We start from the raw sequence: 14,968 nt of genomic DNA on the forward strand, positions 1-14,968 counted from the left end.
CCCGCGGCGTCTTCCGGCTCTTCATTCACTCTGCCAGGCATGCCCGCACTACAAGCGGACATGCGCAGTCGGCTCTGCCCAAGCCCGATGCCTGGCAGAGTGAATGAAGAGCTGGAAGACGCCGCGGGGAAGCTGCATGGAGAAGACTTCTAAAGGTAGGAGAAGAACCAGCATTGATTGGTCGACTGTATAGCATTCGGCCAATTAATGCTAGTTCTGCATCGAACTTTTACATTCGAACAGTGGTACTCAATCGAGTACGAGTATTTCGAATACCGTAGTATTCGATCGAATACCTACTCGATCGAGTACTACTCACTCATCTCTATTAATGACACAAATACAGCCAGAAAATCAAAAGTTGTCCAAAAGTTTAATTACACTTCAAATCTAGGGAGGGTGTCTCTCGGCAAGGACAAATATGATAGAGATAATTGCTATATACATAAATTAGCTATACAAGAGTACTGTAGACTAATATATAGAAATATATAAAAGCACAGCAGATCACCCTTAAGTAATGGAGTATTAGAACATAGGAGCCTAGCAAACAAGAGCCAGAACCAACCTACACCTGCAAAGACACACTCCCAATGGTCTCCACCGCATATACTCTATAACATGGCTTAAAGGGATCTTATCATAGGAACCCTTTTTTTTATGAGTAACACGTTGGAATAGCCTTATGAAAGGCTATTCTTCTCCTACCTTTCGTTGTCTTCTACGCGCCGCCATTCCATAGGAATCTCGGTTCTTGACGGTATGCAAATGAGTTCTCTCTACGAGAACTCTCTCCAGCGCTGCCTCCATTTTCGTCAGTAGCGTCTTTTTCATCCTCTTCTTCCGGTGCAGGTTTCTGACTTCTAGGACTCAGGCCTTGGGCAGAGCAGACTGAGCATGCCCACAGGCCACGAGAAAATGGCCGCTTGCACAGTATTGTAAGGTAGGGAAGTCAGCATTGACTGTGGCATATAATGGGTTAAGTGGCAAGTGTGCTTCTGAGTGATAATGGGGATTCAGGTGGAGGCAGCCTCAGGTTCCGATTCAAAAGCCGCGTAACCACGACTGAAAGCCAGTGCACTGCACCAGCATCCTGCTGCATGCTCCGGCTTAAGCCATCTCCCGGAAAAAATTCCTGAGCGGCTCCCATTGATTTCAATGGGAGCCGTCTTTTTGGTCAAGATTTTGAGGCGAATACAGTCTCAAAATCCTGACCAAAAAACTCTGTGTGAACTTACCCTAAGACCAAGAACGTGACTCTAGCCCCAGAGGCTCTGAATTTAGGACTGTAGAAACTGACAATGTCCCTGGAAATGTAATGCAGTGTGCTTAAACCACCTTCAATTTAGTTTCAATAGAAATAATACTTCCCCATTTTTCCTGTTGAATGTGTGACATAGGTCATCAAATATCATTGTTTTCTAACTTTCATGAAAATTCTGCCAGTATTATTTTTGCGTTGCTTGACATTGTTATGTCTCTCGTACAAATGCCTGTAGACCTACATAACATAATACATCAGTTATTATCATGGAAGTGTTTTTACTCTGACACTGCTGTGACTTTGAACTTGAAACATGGAAACATAAATTGAGCATACACATTTTTTTGTTTTGTTAAAATAATGCCTAAGGGATTATTTTGTTTGAACATGAGCCAGATGGTTTTCACAGTATCTCCTAGAATCCCACTGGCTTGGCTATCATATCATGGACAGTCTTACTCCATTTCACTTGAGGTGTTTAGCTGCCAAAATGTCCATTCCACACACAGCATGAATAAATATGTGTTCACGTCATGTGGAGAGTAATGCCAGTTCAGAATTATTGCCAGTGCCTTGAAAGGTAGATCCACGTGACTCATCACAGCTTCCTGCAAATGAGCTTCTGAGTGAGATCTGACTTCTTCACTGTTTTCTATCAGGATGTTTTCCAACTCCCCCAACACACATAGTTGCTTTGTGCTGGCGAAGTATTTCCAATACTTCCCTTTTTCACTTAGAGGTTTATTATTGCATCTGCACATTCTTTTCCTTTAACAACCACTATTAAATTTATCATTTTGTCCTCCTTTCACAAATCTTACATCTGCTAAAATCATTTATGGTGCTTTTTATTGTTTAGCTGGGTATTTTCCAAAGAGATTATTTTTCATGATAATATCAATAACAGAAATAAAAATTGCACATTTTTCCATATTTTATGTAACTTGTTGAAAAATGGAAAATGATGGAACAAATAACGTACCTTATAAACGACTCACTTCCTAGGATATTTTGTACTCGAAATTGGAAACAACTAAACTAATTTTAACCATTTATAGTTAGAGATCACTTTGGCCTTTTGAGTCATCTTTCAGTAAACTAGATGGACTTTGGATTTTTATCGTTTTGCACATTGCATACTTTTTACCACTTTCATCTGGTACGCTCCCTGATGGGTTTGCGTCCCTGGAGACAGAAGTGTCACTTGTCTTGGTTAGCTAACCTTTTGGATTTTTTTACCACGAGATCAAAGTGTCAGGAGCTGCGATTTTGTATTCATATGATATTTTTAAATATTCTTTTGCAGAAACATGATTGAAGTAATATATTATGGGACCTGTAGATTCATAAAAATGTAGGTGCAGTAACTCCCAGTTTCTTGAATTGTAGCTACTGTAGCAGGATCCAGTTTCTTGGGTAAGTCTGTTTACTGTTTAAGGGAAGTGGTAAAGAATATGATGTGGTCTTTCACAAGGAAAATTATATCTTTGTACCATATTAGCCAGTGGATATGAAATATAAAGATTGAGAGTCTTCAGTAGTTGATACCTTTTTAATGGCTAACAAAAATGATGATAGATTACAACCTTTCGAGACTACTAGGTCTCTTCATTAGGCGTGGTATGACACAATTTATGAAGGCATGCATATGTGGTCTTCCACATCAGTTTCCCATACAATTTCAGACCATGTGGAATCCAAAACAGAACTATGATTTATCTCCTTAGTACTCACTGATAGGCCTCAGAAATGGGGCTAAGCAGATGTAGTTTTGCACCGCAGGCTCAGTGGCTGAGTCAGTGGCTTCTACTTCTGAATTAAGTACAAAATCCATGGCAAGAATGAGCAGGATGCTTTTTTGCTTAGCACCCTGAAAAAAAACAATGCTCAAAGACAAAAAAGAGCAGACACCAAGTGGCCCATAGTGTAGTTGGATATATTAAACATAACAAGGATAGAGATAGGAAAATATCTCACCTTGTAGGGTTGTGAAGGTGGTCAGAACTCCGCACTGCGCTTAGGGACCAGTTGGTCAGAGGGTCCATTTCTCTGCATGGGATGTAGCTGCAGAGCTCCTCACACCTCTTGCATGTATGTAGGAATGACTAAAAGGACTGGTACACAGACAGGAATGTCAATGTAGTAGAAAAGGAACTGCGCTCCCGGCATATGGTTTAGTAAAAGACTTTCTTGGCAGTAGGTTTGGACACAGCGCATTCTGGGCCTTAAAATCACCCTTCATCAGGTACATTAACTCTCCACCGCTGTATCAGATGTGGTGGAGAGTTATTACACCTGATGAAGGGCAATTTTAAGGCCTGAAACGGGTTGTGTCCAAACCTACAGCCAATAAAGTCTTTTACTAAACCATATGGTGGGAGTGCAGTTCCTTTTCTACTACATTGACGTTCCTGTCTGTGTACCGGTCCTTTTAGCTATTGAAAAAAAAGAATAGTCCATTATTGTCATCTATTGAAAACAATGAGTAGCAAATTTGACCTCACGTAGTGGACTGCAGCTAAAAAGCAATGGCGAGGCAAAAAATATCATGGGAAATATTAAAATGACTGAGAAAACTTATAATGGCCATCTTCAACCCGTGGAGCACTCATTTCACAGATCCCCCATACATTTGAATGTATGGAGGGATCCGTGAAAACTAACAATAATAGAATATGACTTCTATGTTAACACTGTATTACAACAGACCATGAAAATAATTGTCATGTCAATTTAACGTGTACTGTTTTGAATAGATTTATTGACATTTCTAGGGGGGTCCATTTGAAAAAAAAACACAACCCAATCCCACAACAAATTATTTTTTGTGCTTATAGCGTTCACTCTGAATTAAAATTAACATGTCATCTTTGTTATTATGGATCATTACAATTACTGCGATACCATATTTATATTAATTTTATGTTTTACTGCTTTTACAAATAAAATAAAACTAATAAAACTCTGAAATTTTTTTACTGTGGTTATCGTATTCTGACACGCTTATTTAAGATAGAACAGATTTACATGCATATAGGGATATTATGCTTCTTAGTTTTTGGTTATGTAAAGGTGGGTTTTTAAACTTTTTATTATGTGATTATTCTTTATTTTCATGCTGTCCGACAAAGGGATTTGAACCTGGGATTTCTGATCTCCAGTGCAATACATTGCAGCACATTGCACATACCCTCCTTATGTGTTGTAAGAGATGTAGTTAAGAGGAAGTTGCTCAGCCTCCAGACTGCCATGGCAACACCTTGGACCCTGCAATCTCATCATGGGGAATCGGAGGGGTGTGCTCAAACTGCAGTTTATGCCCACATGTATGATACTGTTGTACCCAGGATAACTTGCTTAACAATTGCATATTTGGGTATAAACTGCTGTCTGGGTACACAGCTGGATACAAAAGGGAAGAAGAACTATTTGCTTTTTGGAGCACAGATTTAGATCATTTAGTTTTGGACGCCATGCCACTTTTGCTAGTGCTTTTATTGTATTCCAAGTGATCTGTTCACAGTATGTAGATACATTTTTGGCATTATACTGAGACTCAATTTAATAGCACTGTGTATTGTATATGATCTGTCCATATCACGTTGTATTTGGAAGGCACATGGTGGTGATTTCATCATCAATTCACTATCTATCATTATTGTCATGACTCTAATGCATTGACTTGTGACTATATTTGGATTCCCTTGTGAGGCTTTGACACCCATTTCTATTGTCTGTCATATCCTTTTTTTTAATGACAGTATTTATAGTTAATAAAAATTATATGTTTGATACTTGTTCCAAATTTCCATCAAATTTCCTATTTATTTATAATTAAATGCAAAATATACTCATAAATGTTTACCAATAACATGAAGTACAATGTGTCATAAAAAAAAATCTGAAAATCACTTGGGTATGTTAAGGCAACTCAAAGTTATTGCCATATAAAGTGAAATGTTAGATTTGAAAAATGAGTCTGCATCTTTTTAGTTTTAGACTTTGTCCTTTAGGGATTAAGGAACTGCATGATAGAAAGAATCAATGCAACTGAATAAGATAAAGAATTCAAAGAGTTTGGACTTTTCAAATTTTACTAGGAATGGCAGAAATTTTATAGGAATATTGATTGTCGGGGACTGTACCATTCACCAACATGATCTTTTCAAACGTGTGTACTTTTTGCTTGGTCCTTTATAATATATTAGGTAACTCATTTGCACACTAAGTTAGAAAAGGTCCATAGGGGCTAGCCATTGTAACTGGACACATACATGCAATGGAAAAAAGATGTCTGAAAAATGGACATGTGATCTAGGGATTTATCTATGTAGGAGATAAAGTAGAGAGTATCTATCTACGAGGTGAAGTTTATCAGAAAAGAATATGATAACAATACAGTTTCCAGCTGTACGGCTAAACATTCCACAGGAAATAATAGTGTGCACCTGTTTGAGAAGTCAAACTGGTTTTAGTTGTTTTCAGCATGTAAAGGTAGTATGCAGGTGGCATGAAGCACTTTTCGGAGGGTCATAAAGAGTGGAATTGTATCATCTGCTGTGCCTGAGATCGAATGTTTAGTGTTAGATAAAGCAATAGGGAAAACCATTCAATTGGTTCCAAGTAAATTAAATATTTGGTGCAGTTGAACTTCAATTGGTAAGTATGCAAGCCAATAACAAAAAGTCCAAAGTCCAACTTATATAATTAGTTTTTACTTTTGCCTATGCTCCAAGTTCAGCCATGACTAGAGAGATTAGAAGAGTACACAGGTACACAGATAACATTTTACAGTGTTTTATAAAATCAAGCAAGTAATTCCCAATAAATTATTCCAAATGAATTCCTTTATTTGCTGTCCTGTAATCATATATTGTACTATTTTTGTGCACACTGTGGGGAAGTTAGCTCGATAGCAGCAGTGATGCGGACACAACCAGTCAAAGTCAGGGACGCAAAATATACAAGAAACAAGTTTATTTAGAAAAAACAGGAAAATAAATAAACCTTTCCTTCAGACAAAAAATGAGCAAAACAAAATACAGCATTAACTTCAGGCAAAATGATAAGAAAGAAAATCCTGCTCGTTTCAGCAACTAACTAAACAATAATAAACTAACTATACGTGTGGCTTGCTTCAGCCACACGTACAAACCTACAGGCACAGTCTCACCAGACTCAGGGTTATAGGACAGACCCAGATGCCTCCTCTCACTCCGTTGATCTGCCCTGAAGTGAAGGCTCTTCAGCCCTTTATGGGCCAGTATTGAGCCTATGACCCACAGCTGGGCTGAAGCCTACTCCAGACTTACCCTGGACCACACATAGATCAGAAATCTGGGGCTGATATAGCGGGACTCCAGAGCTTTGCCTCTTACCTTCTCACAAAACAATAACAATGTCATGGATATTACTATATTAATCTACTTTGATCATAAGTATATAAAGTTGCAATTTTATTGAACATGTATAATAAACCCCCCATATAAGTGCAAATGTTATAACTGTATGTGGGACTGAGTGTTGCTTATTCTATAGTATTAGAATTATTCCCCAATTGGCATGCAGAATGCTACTAAAATGATCATGCACAGAAGCTATTTCACTGCAACCCTTTCACAGATCCGGCTAAATGTGGTTAAATCTGCTGTGAATTTAATGTCTGTATGGGGAGCTACAGCACGTCATATACAGACTGCGAATAGTATACTTCTCAGTTAGTATACCAGTCATTTACTTATATTTCATCTTCAATATGGATGTGCCCCTTAACTTTTTCCTTTTTTTTTGCTTTATATGTTTGATGCAGATAAATATGACATGAGAAGAGCAGTAAGGAGAGGACACGTCTATTTGTTACATTCATATGTACTTAACGTTCAACGCTGTAATAGTACAGCAAAGTAATGCCATGGCCATAGGAAAGGTCTTCTTTAAGTGTTTTAGGGTTAGTTTGCAGATTAGTTTTTTGGACCTGAATTTGACGCGGAGGCCACCTCAGATTCCAATCCAAAAAACGGCTAGCCGCAACTAGATGCCAGTGCACTGCATTGGCATCCAGTCGCGGCATACCACTCCGGATTAGGCCCAAATGAATGGGCCTAGTCGGGAGGGAGGTGTCGCGAGGCGGATGTCCGTGGCTGAATCAGCTGCAGAATCTGCCTGAAGAAAGGGCATGTCACTTCTTTTTTCCGTGAGCGGGAACAAACCGTAGACATTGTAGTGCAGGTGTCAGCAACCTTCAGTACTCGAGTGCTGTGAAACTATAACTCCCAGCATATTCCATTTACTTTTGTGGTAGCCCCAAGAGAAAGTATGTATGCTTGAAGTTTTCCAATAACTGGACAGTCAAGGTTTGCTGCCCCTGTCATAGTGGGTCGGCTATGGAAGGAATTTTGTCTCATTTTGCTTAGTAATCCTTTGCTGTGTTTAGATGTGAAAGCTGAGGACTGCAGCTATTGCAGGTGGAGTGAAATTAATTTGCATTCAACATGGTTTGTAATGGGAGCAACTATGGCTGGCACTTACGGAGGCCTAGAAGGTTGTCAGTATTATGGCTTTCTATGACTGCCAGAATGTGGTTTTGATGTTTTTTTGTGCAACTGTGGTGCTGTTAAAAATCCGTCTCATCCCCTCTGTAATAAGTCTGTACACTGGAAACCATAGTGTTAATAATTAATTGATATTTTTTATAAAATACATAACATCCAATTTCCCATTACATGCATTCCGTGATGCATTTGTATCAATAAATATTTTAATAAGCCATCATTTTCTTCAGTAAGTCTGCAGAAATAAGCATTACGATGGTAGCAGTTTTAACTTACAAAAGGGGATTCAAGGTGACACATAATTTAAATTATTTAGAAAAGCTTATCTTACAGGTCACCTGGGATGCAACCACTTAGTACAGCTGGAGTTAAAAATCTAATTGTGTTTCCTGGACATGAGGCCATGGAATGAAATACCAGATGGATTTCAGGAAATCTCTCACAACTGAACTTCACGCACTCCCATGTAATCGTCTGCATGCTTTTATAAAAAGAGAATGAGCCTTTAGGAAAATATAATAATATGATAAAACAATTTGTCATTAGACGAACCAGTCTCTATCACCAAGTACATTATTGGTTCTTGGCTACTTTTTCTTATAGTATCAGGCTAAGGCTACACAGTGATTTTGACCATCACTCCCATAACACTTTGGCCACTTCATCGTTCATGTTTGTTAATGGAGTCACATTATGACCTCATGGTTGCTTCAACTGCAACTTTAAGAAGCAAAAAAGTCGAGCAAGTCGAGGGTTACATAGTAGATGAGGTTGGATAAAGACATCAGTCCATCAAGTTCAATAAATAATCCTACAGTCCCCTACAGTGTTGATCCAGAAGAAGGCAAAAAAAAACCCATGAGGCTTATGCCAATTGTCCTATTTGAGGGAAAAAATATTCTTTCCCAACTCCATTCTTTCTAGAATACTGGGGCCCAAAATTGCACACAATAGTCTAAGTGTGGCCGTACCAGTGATTTCTATAGAGGCATAACTATTTTTTCGTTATGAGAATCTATACCTCTTTTGATGCATCCCATAATTTTAATTCACTAAAGGTAAGATTGCGGTCCACCAAAACTCCCAAGTCTTTTTCATTGGCATTCTTACTATTAAGCATATAATCATACATTTTATTTTGTCTACCAAAATGCATAACCTTACATTTGTCAACATTAAACTTCATTTGCCAAGTTTCCGCCCATGCTTCCAGCTTCCTTAGCAGTGGCGTAACTACCATGGTAGCAGTGGTAGCAGCTGCCACAGGGCCCGGGACATTAGGGGCCTGGCGACAGCCGCTACCGCTGCTATCATTATACTCGGGGGGGGGGGGTCTTTTCGGACCCCCGAGTATAATGATCGGCGGCCTGGGAGAGGTAAGCAGGGCTGGCGTTAGGGGGGGGGGGGCAAACTTGGCTATTGCCCAGGGCCCCAGCATTTGCAGGGGGCCCCTGTTGGTGGAATACTTTCCCTATTAATATAGGGAAAGTATATGTCCGAAGCTGCAGAAATGACTGATACACAGGAGCCGATGCATTAGCTACAGGTCTGGCTCCACTCATCGCTCTCAGGATGCTTTCTCCCCCCCCCCTCCCTTTCTCTGGCTGTCCTCCGCCCACCAATGAGAGGGCTGAGGAGAGCCCAGGAGGGGGGGTTATCCCTATACAGAAAATGGACCCCTACCGAGCTCCTGCTGTCCTGCACACAAGAGAAGAAGCAGAAGAAGCTCCAGGAAAGTGACACTACAAACAGAAAACACAGGTACACAGGACATACTGGGGTTTCTATGCTTATTAATATCAGGCATTTGGGGTGATTAATTTTGTTTTAGTAACTCCATGTGCCTCATATTAATAGAAATTAACCCCATCATGTCCCTCATATTAACCCCTGCCTAACCATAAGAGTTACTGATATGTGAGACATATGGGGGTAATAATAATGAAGATACTTTATTATTACCTCCATGTCTCTCACATATCAGTAACTCATATGTGAGGTACACAAGGGTTAATGTGAGGGACATGATGGGGTTAACTGCTATTAATATGAGGCACATGGAGTTACTAAATTGTAATGCACATGACCAGACTTTTTATCCACAACTGTCCTGGTATAGCGGTCAGCGGGTGATGTGACAGTATTTAGTCCTGTAGGGGACACTGAGGGACATAATACTGCATGCAGGGGCCTCTAAGGGACATAATAGTGTGTGCAGGGGCCACTAAGGGACATAATACTGTGTGCAGGGGCCACTATGGGGCATAATAGAGCACACAGGAATGCTTAGGAGGGGCTAGGTCGAGATCTTCGGTGTCAGGGGGAAGGGGGACCCTCATGTCAAAAGTTCGCCACGGGGCCCCATCATTCCTAGTTATGCCACTGTTCCTTAGATCCTCTTGTAATATTCTACTATCCTCCTCATGACTGATTACCTTACAAAGTTTAATATCATCTGCAAATATGGACACCCTGCTTTGTAAACCCTCTACCAGGTCATTAATAAGGTTATTAAGAGGACCCAATACTGACCTCTTTAGTCAACAGCACCAGGGATTCCCAGCGAGTCCACCACGCTGGTACTTGCCAGGCCTGAAGCTGCTTGGCAGCTGCGATCTGATGAGGGCAGGCATATTCAGCTTAGAATGACCGTTGATATCGGCATTCTCACAATGCGACTCCATTCATTAACATGAATGAGCATCTGGGCAATTTTATAGGCAGTATTAGCACTGTAATTTGTATGTATATGGCTGCATTATTTGAGAGCCTTCATGGTGCATTTACATGGTGGAGTACTCTATACTAATGTTATTTGGAATCTATAGGGTTATGTGAAGGGCCAGTGTCAGAACTCAGGACCCACAATACACAGTGGAGGTTATAAATACTGCAGAACTCTATCTCCTCCAATTCCACTCCCAGTGATGCCTTGCTGGCAACTGCATTCTCAAAATATATGCAACTTGTATTCAGCCTCACTGCTCTTACAATAACAAATCCCTGTCTATGATATTGGTGAAAAATTCTTTCCTCTTGGCATAGAGGATGTCCCCTTGTCACTGTAAAAAATATCATTAGAATGGTCTTTGTACTTTACCTTCATGAATTTGACCATTTTGTAATTAGATCACCCCATAGCCCTCTTTTTAAAATAAAGATAAATTAACCCCCAGTTTGTGAATCTGTCCTTGTACTCTAATCCACCAATTCACCTAATTGTCTTGGTCTCCTTTGCCTGCACTCTTTCTAGTTCAGGTATGTCCTTCTTGTATACTGTGGCCCAGTCTGGCCATACCAATTATTTGTATGGAGGCACATCTATGTTCTTGTCCTGAGGATCTATGCCTCTTTTGATGAATCCCATAATTGGTCACTAAAGGTAAACATACTTTATTTTTATCAAATAACAAAATTAGGTGAAGAAATAAAAGAGGAATCTAATTTAAATTAATACTTGATGTAAACACCCTATGTAGGAGGAGTCCTGAGAGTGATAACATGTCCTCCACAGAGTCCTGATCATCATTAAGTCTTTCTAGAATAACATAAAGAGACAGAAGGATTTGAGCAAGCTTACATCCACAGAAGGTTTGTAGTTAGTTTTCCTAGATGTTTGGTACAACCTCCCCAAGTGCCTTCAAAAACTATGTACAATAGGGTTGAGCCGATCTTGACTTTTCAGGATCGATTTTGAAATCCGATTTCCGATCATTTTTCATTGGAACCCGATCTCGATCTCAATTCTGATCCCAATGCAAGTCAATGGGATTTTTTTTACTAATCGGAGATCGGATTTTAAAAACAATCCTATTCACTATACAGCATGGAATCTAACAATTGAACGCTTTAATTGCTAGAATCCATGCTGTGTAGTGTGTTTTTTTTAATCACTAAGTAGCCAGAGGATTTTTTTTTAATCCTCTGGCTACTTAGTCCCCTCTGGTGTCCACTTACCTGCAGAGATGGCTGGTACATTGCCCGATGTTCTCGTTCTTCTTCACCTTGCTGCCCCCGCCTCCCAGGTTAGTGTTAAAGACCTAGGAAAAAGGCGGGGCTTGTTGCTTAGGAGAGTGTGGGTGGGTACAGGGCGGGAAGACGTGGGTCATGACCTTTAAATGAAAACTACTTGAATCAGCAGAAAGGCAACTTCTATAATGGGGGAGCAGTTCTGGGTCACAAAATGATTAATTTGATATTTGCACTACTGGATATGTGAGTGTGTTGGTGTGAGAGCACCAAAATCTACAACTGCACAGGGTGCCTACTGACATAAGACCAGCCCTGACTACAACTCTGGTGGTTTTGTGACTATGCTGAAGGAGATTTAAACTGGAGCTGTCAAGAATGAATACAACATAAACATATTATTCAGTTAACTTAAAGGGAACCTGTTACCATAAGGATGCTGTCTAATCTACAGGGGCATATTACAGAGCTTTATATATATAGTTATGTGGGAAAAGATCTAGTATAAGTTATCATTTACACATACTTATGTGCTCTTTCTATGCTTAAAAGGTGTAACTGAGTCTACTGGGTCGTCCTAACAATGAATAACAGCCTCCTCTCTATTACTATTTACATAGAGATATCTGTCACTTGCTGTTAGGTCTAGCCATCTCCTTCATTGGTTTGTGGCCGAAAAGGTGTGTTACTGCTCCTATTAAAGGTCCTTACATGATAAAATTAATGATTTAGCAGGCATGTTGTGTGAAGGTTGTACATACACAGTCCAGTCATATTAATGTGACCACTGCCTACTTTTGACGTCAACGTTAAATAACCAATCGCAGAAGGCACATGTCATCAGCCATCTGGGTGCACTCATCATTGTGGAAGGCACGATGGATCAACACAATTACGCATCTATCCTTGGGGATCATGTTCACCCCTACATGCAAATTGTTTTTCCTCAGGATGATGGCATTTACCAGCAGGACAATGCGACATGTCATAAAGCTCACAGTGTACGTCCGTGGTTCGAGGAGCACCAGGATGAGTTTACCGTACTCCCTTGGCCAGCAAATTCCCTGGACTTGAACCCAATTGAGAATCTGTGGGACCACCTCAATCAGGTTTTTCGCGCCATGGATGCTGAACCGCGTAACCTAGCGCAGCTGGCCACGGCACTGGAGTTGGCATGGCTCAAACATCCCAGTGAACATAATCACAACATCCCCTCTCTTCCTGCACATCTCGCAGCGGTCCACTCTGCAAAAGATGGTTATTCTGGATTTTGACAGGGGGTCACATTAATGTGATTGGACTGTGTATATGAATCACAAAAACACTGTTATCCTTAAAACTAAATGGAGTATAATTATTTATGTTTGAAACTGAATATGATATTATGTGACAAGATTATGCCTGCACCCGGGATTTCGGTGAAGGTGGCCCAGAAATGGAAAATCAATAGCACATGTACAAGACCTCAAACAATAATATCGTATAACAAGTCACAAACAATATGCTAAAGAAGGAAACACATAAAAATGTATTTCCAGTTTGTTCAGATTTGATTTTATAAAGTCCATTGATATCACCCACCATAGGATGACAGCAATTGACTAAATCGGACTGGAATGACTGATTATGATGGAGCAATGTTTGTCCGTATTCACTCCAGTGTAAAATACATGATGGAAGCTTTCTTACACTGGAGTGAATGCAGAAGATGGGTGCTCTATTTGCATCAGTTATTCCAGTCCCACATAAATCCATATAATGGATGATAGTAATGAACTTTATAAAAAGAAATCTGAACTTAGCCTTACTTGATTTTTTGTAGTCCCTGTAGCAGTAAGACATGAATACACATTCCTCCCTAGTGTCACAGAGGAGAATAAGGAATTTCAAATGTGGCGCATTCGCCCCTGACGTGACAGATCTAATATCATAAATTACCCCCAACATGTCCACGTATAGGATTTTCTGAATATTCCCTTCGTAATGGATGTGTCTTTTGAGATAGGGCTTATAAAATACTGAATTATATTAAAATTCAACCAAGAATCTACTTAGTAGGTGGTAATGATTATATGTCAATAAGCGGCTTTTATTTATTTGGCTCTAGGTTGTTTTTTTAGATCGATATCATAAGCTTCAAAGATAGGGAGATTTTGTCTCCACTGGTGGTGGGAGAGAAGCTGTCTTGTCAATTAAACTGGTAATTTAAAATACAAAGAGAAATCTCTGAAGCTGTGGGGATCATATCTCAAATCCTTTCCTCTTAATGTGTTTCGCTCAATGAAATAAGTAGAGATAGTGTTTAACCTAAGAGCTTGCCAGAAGAGTAATCATGGCCTTATGCAACCTTGGCTATTGATACAGCTCTGTTTTATTAGATGTTTAGATGATTATTTTTACAGCTTTGCTTTCCAAGTAACAGTCAAATAGAAGGCAACTTAATTAAAAATATGCAAAGGTTTCTTCTGTCTTCGCTTCGACTATTAGACAATATTTTTTAATTATTACGTGATTAGGTTCTCATTAACACAAAGTTATACAGGTGTTCCATTAAAAGCAATTAGACCAAACAAATACGTGTTTCATTATATATTCAATCCACTTCTTTTGCAAACTTTCTTAGAAGAATGAAAATGATTTAAAACTGTTTTGAACACTACATTATATTGAAAAGAATTGTAGAGCGGCGTACAAAATGCCAATAATTATTAGTGGGATAATAGATTGCGCTCAGGGAGCCACCATAGAATGGCAGAAAATGCAGGAGCTGTGGGAGATTTGCTAAACTGTATGAACTTGTGCCCTCCCCTTCGGCAAACATAAAGAAGAAAGAATTTGGATTTGATTGCGTGCTTCTTTTATCGAGGCAATGTGGCCAACATGGTAGATGCCCTAATCCCTTGACCTCATTCTGAGCCTTTGTCTGAAATATTTATTACTGGATAATAAATTCTGCACTTGGGCACTTAAAATTAGTGTAATTAGTATGTTAATAAGGGAGCTGTATTTCTTAAATACAATATACAGCAACCTGTACATGATTAATTGTATTGTGTTATGAGCAAAATGAGATACTCCTTATTGAGTAATAAGTAAATTAGGCATATAAGATAAGATAATCCTTTAATAGTCCCACCTTGGGGAAATTTCAGCGTGTTACAGCAGCATAGTAATACAGATACAG

The 14,968-nt window shown here is 39.5% G+C and overlaps 1 pseudogene; it reads right to left on the reverse strand.

Moving 5' to 3' along the window:
- Nucleotides 1-10,353: 10,353 nt before the first annotated feature.
- Nucleotides 10,354-10,472, reverse strand: LOC142198689 (5S ribosomal RNA; annotated as a pseudogene).
- Nucleotides 10,473-14,968: the final 4,496 nt, after the last annotated feature.

The sequence above is a fragment of the Leptodactylus fuscus genome, chromosome 3 (assembly GCF_031893055.1).
Source record: "Leptodactylus fuscus isolate aLepFus1 chromosome 3, aLepFus1.hap2, whole genome shotgun sequence".
Lineage (NCBI taxonomy): Eukaryota > Metazoa > Chordata > Amphibia > Anura > Leptodactylidae > Leptodactylus > Leptodactylus fuscus.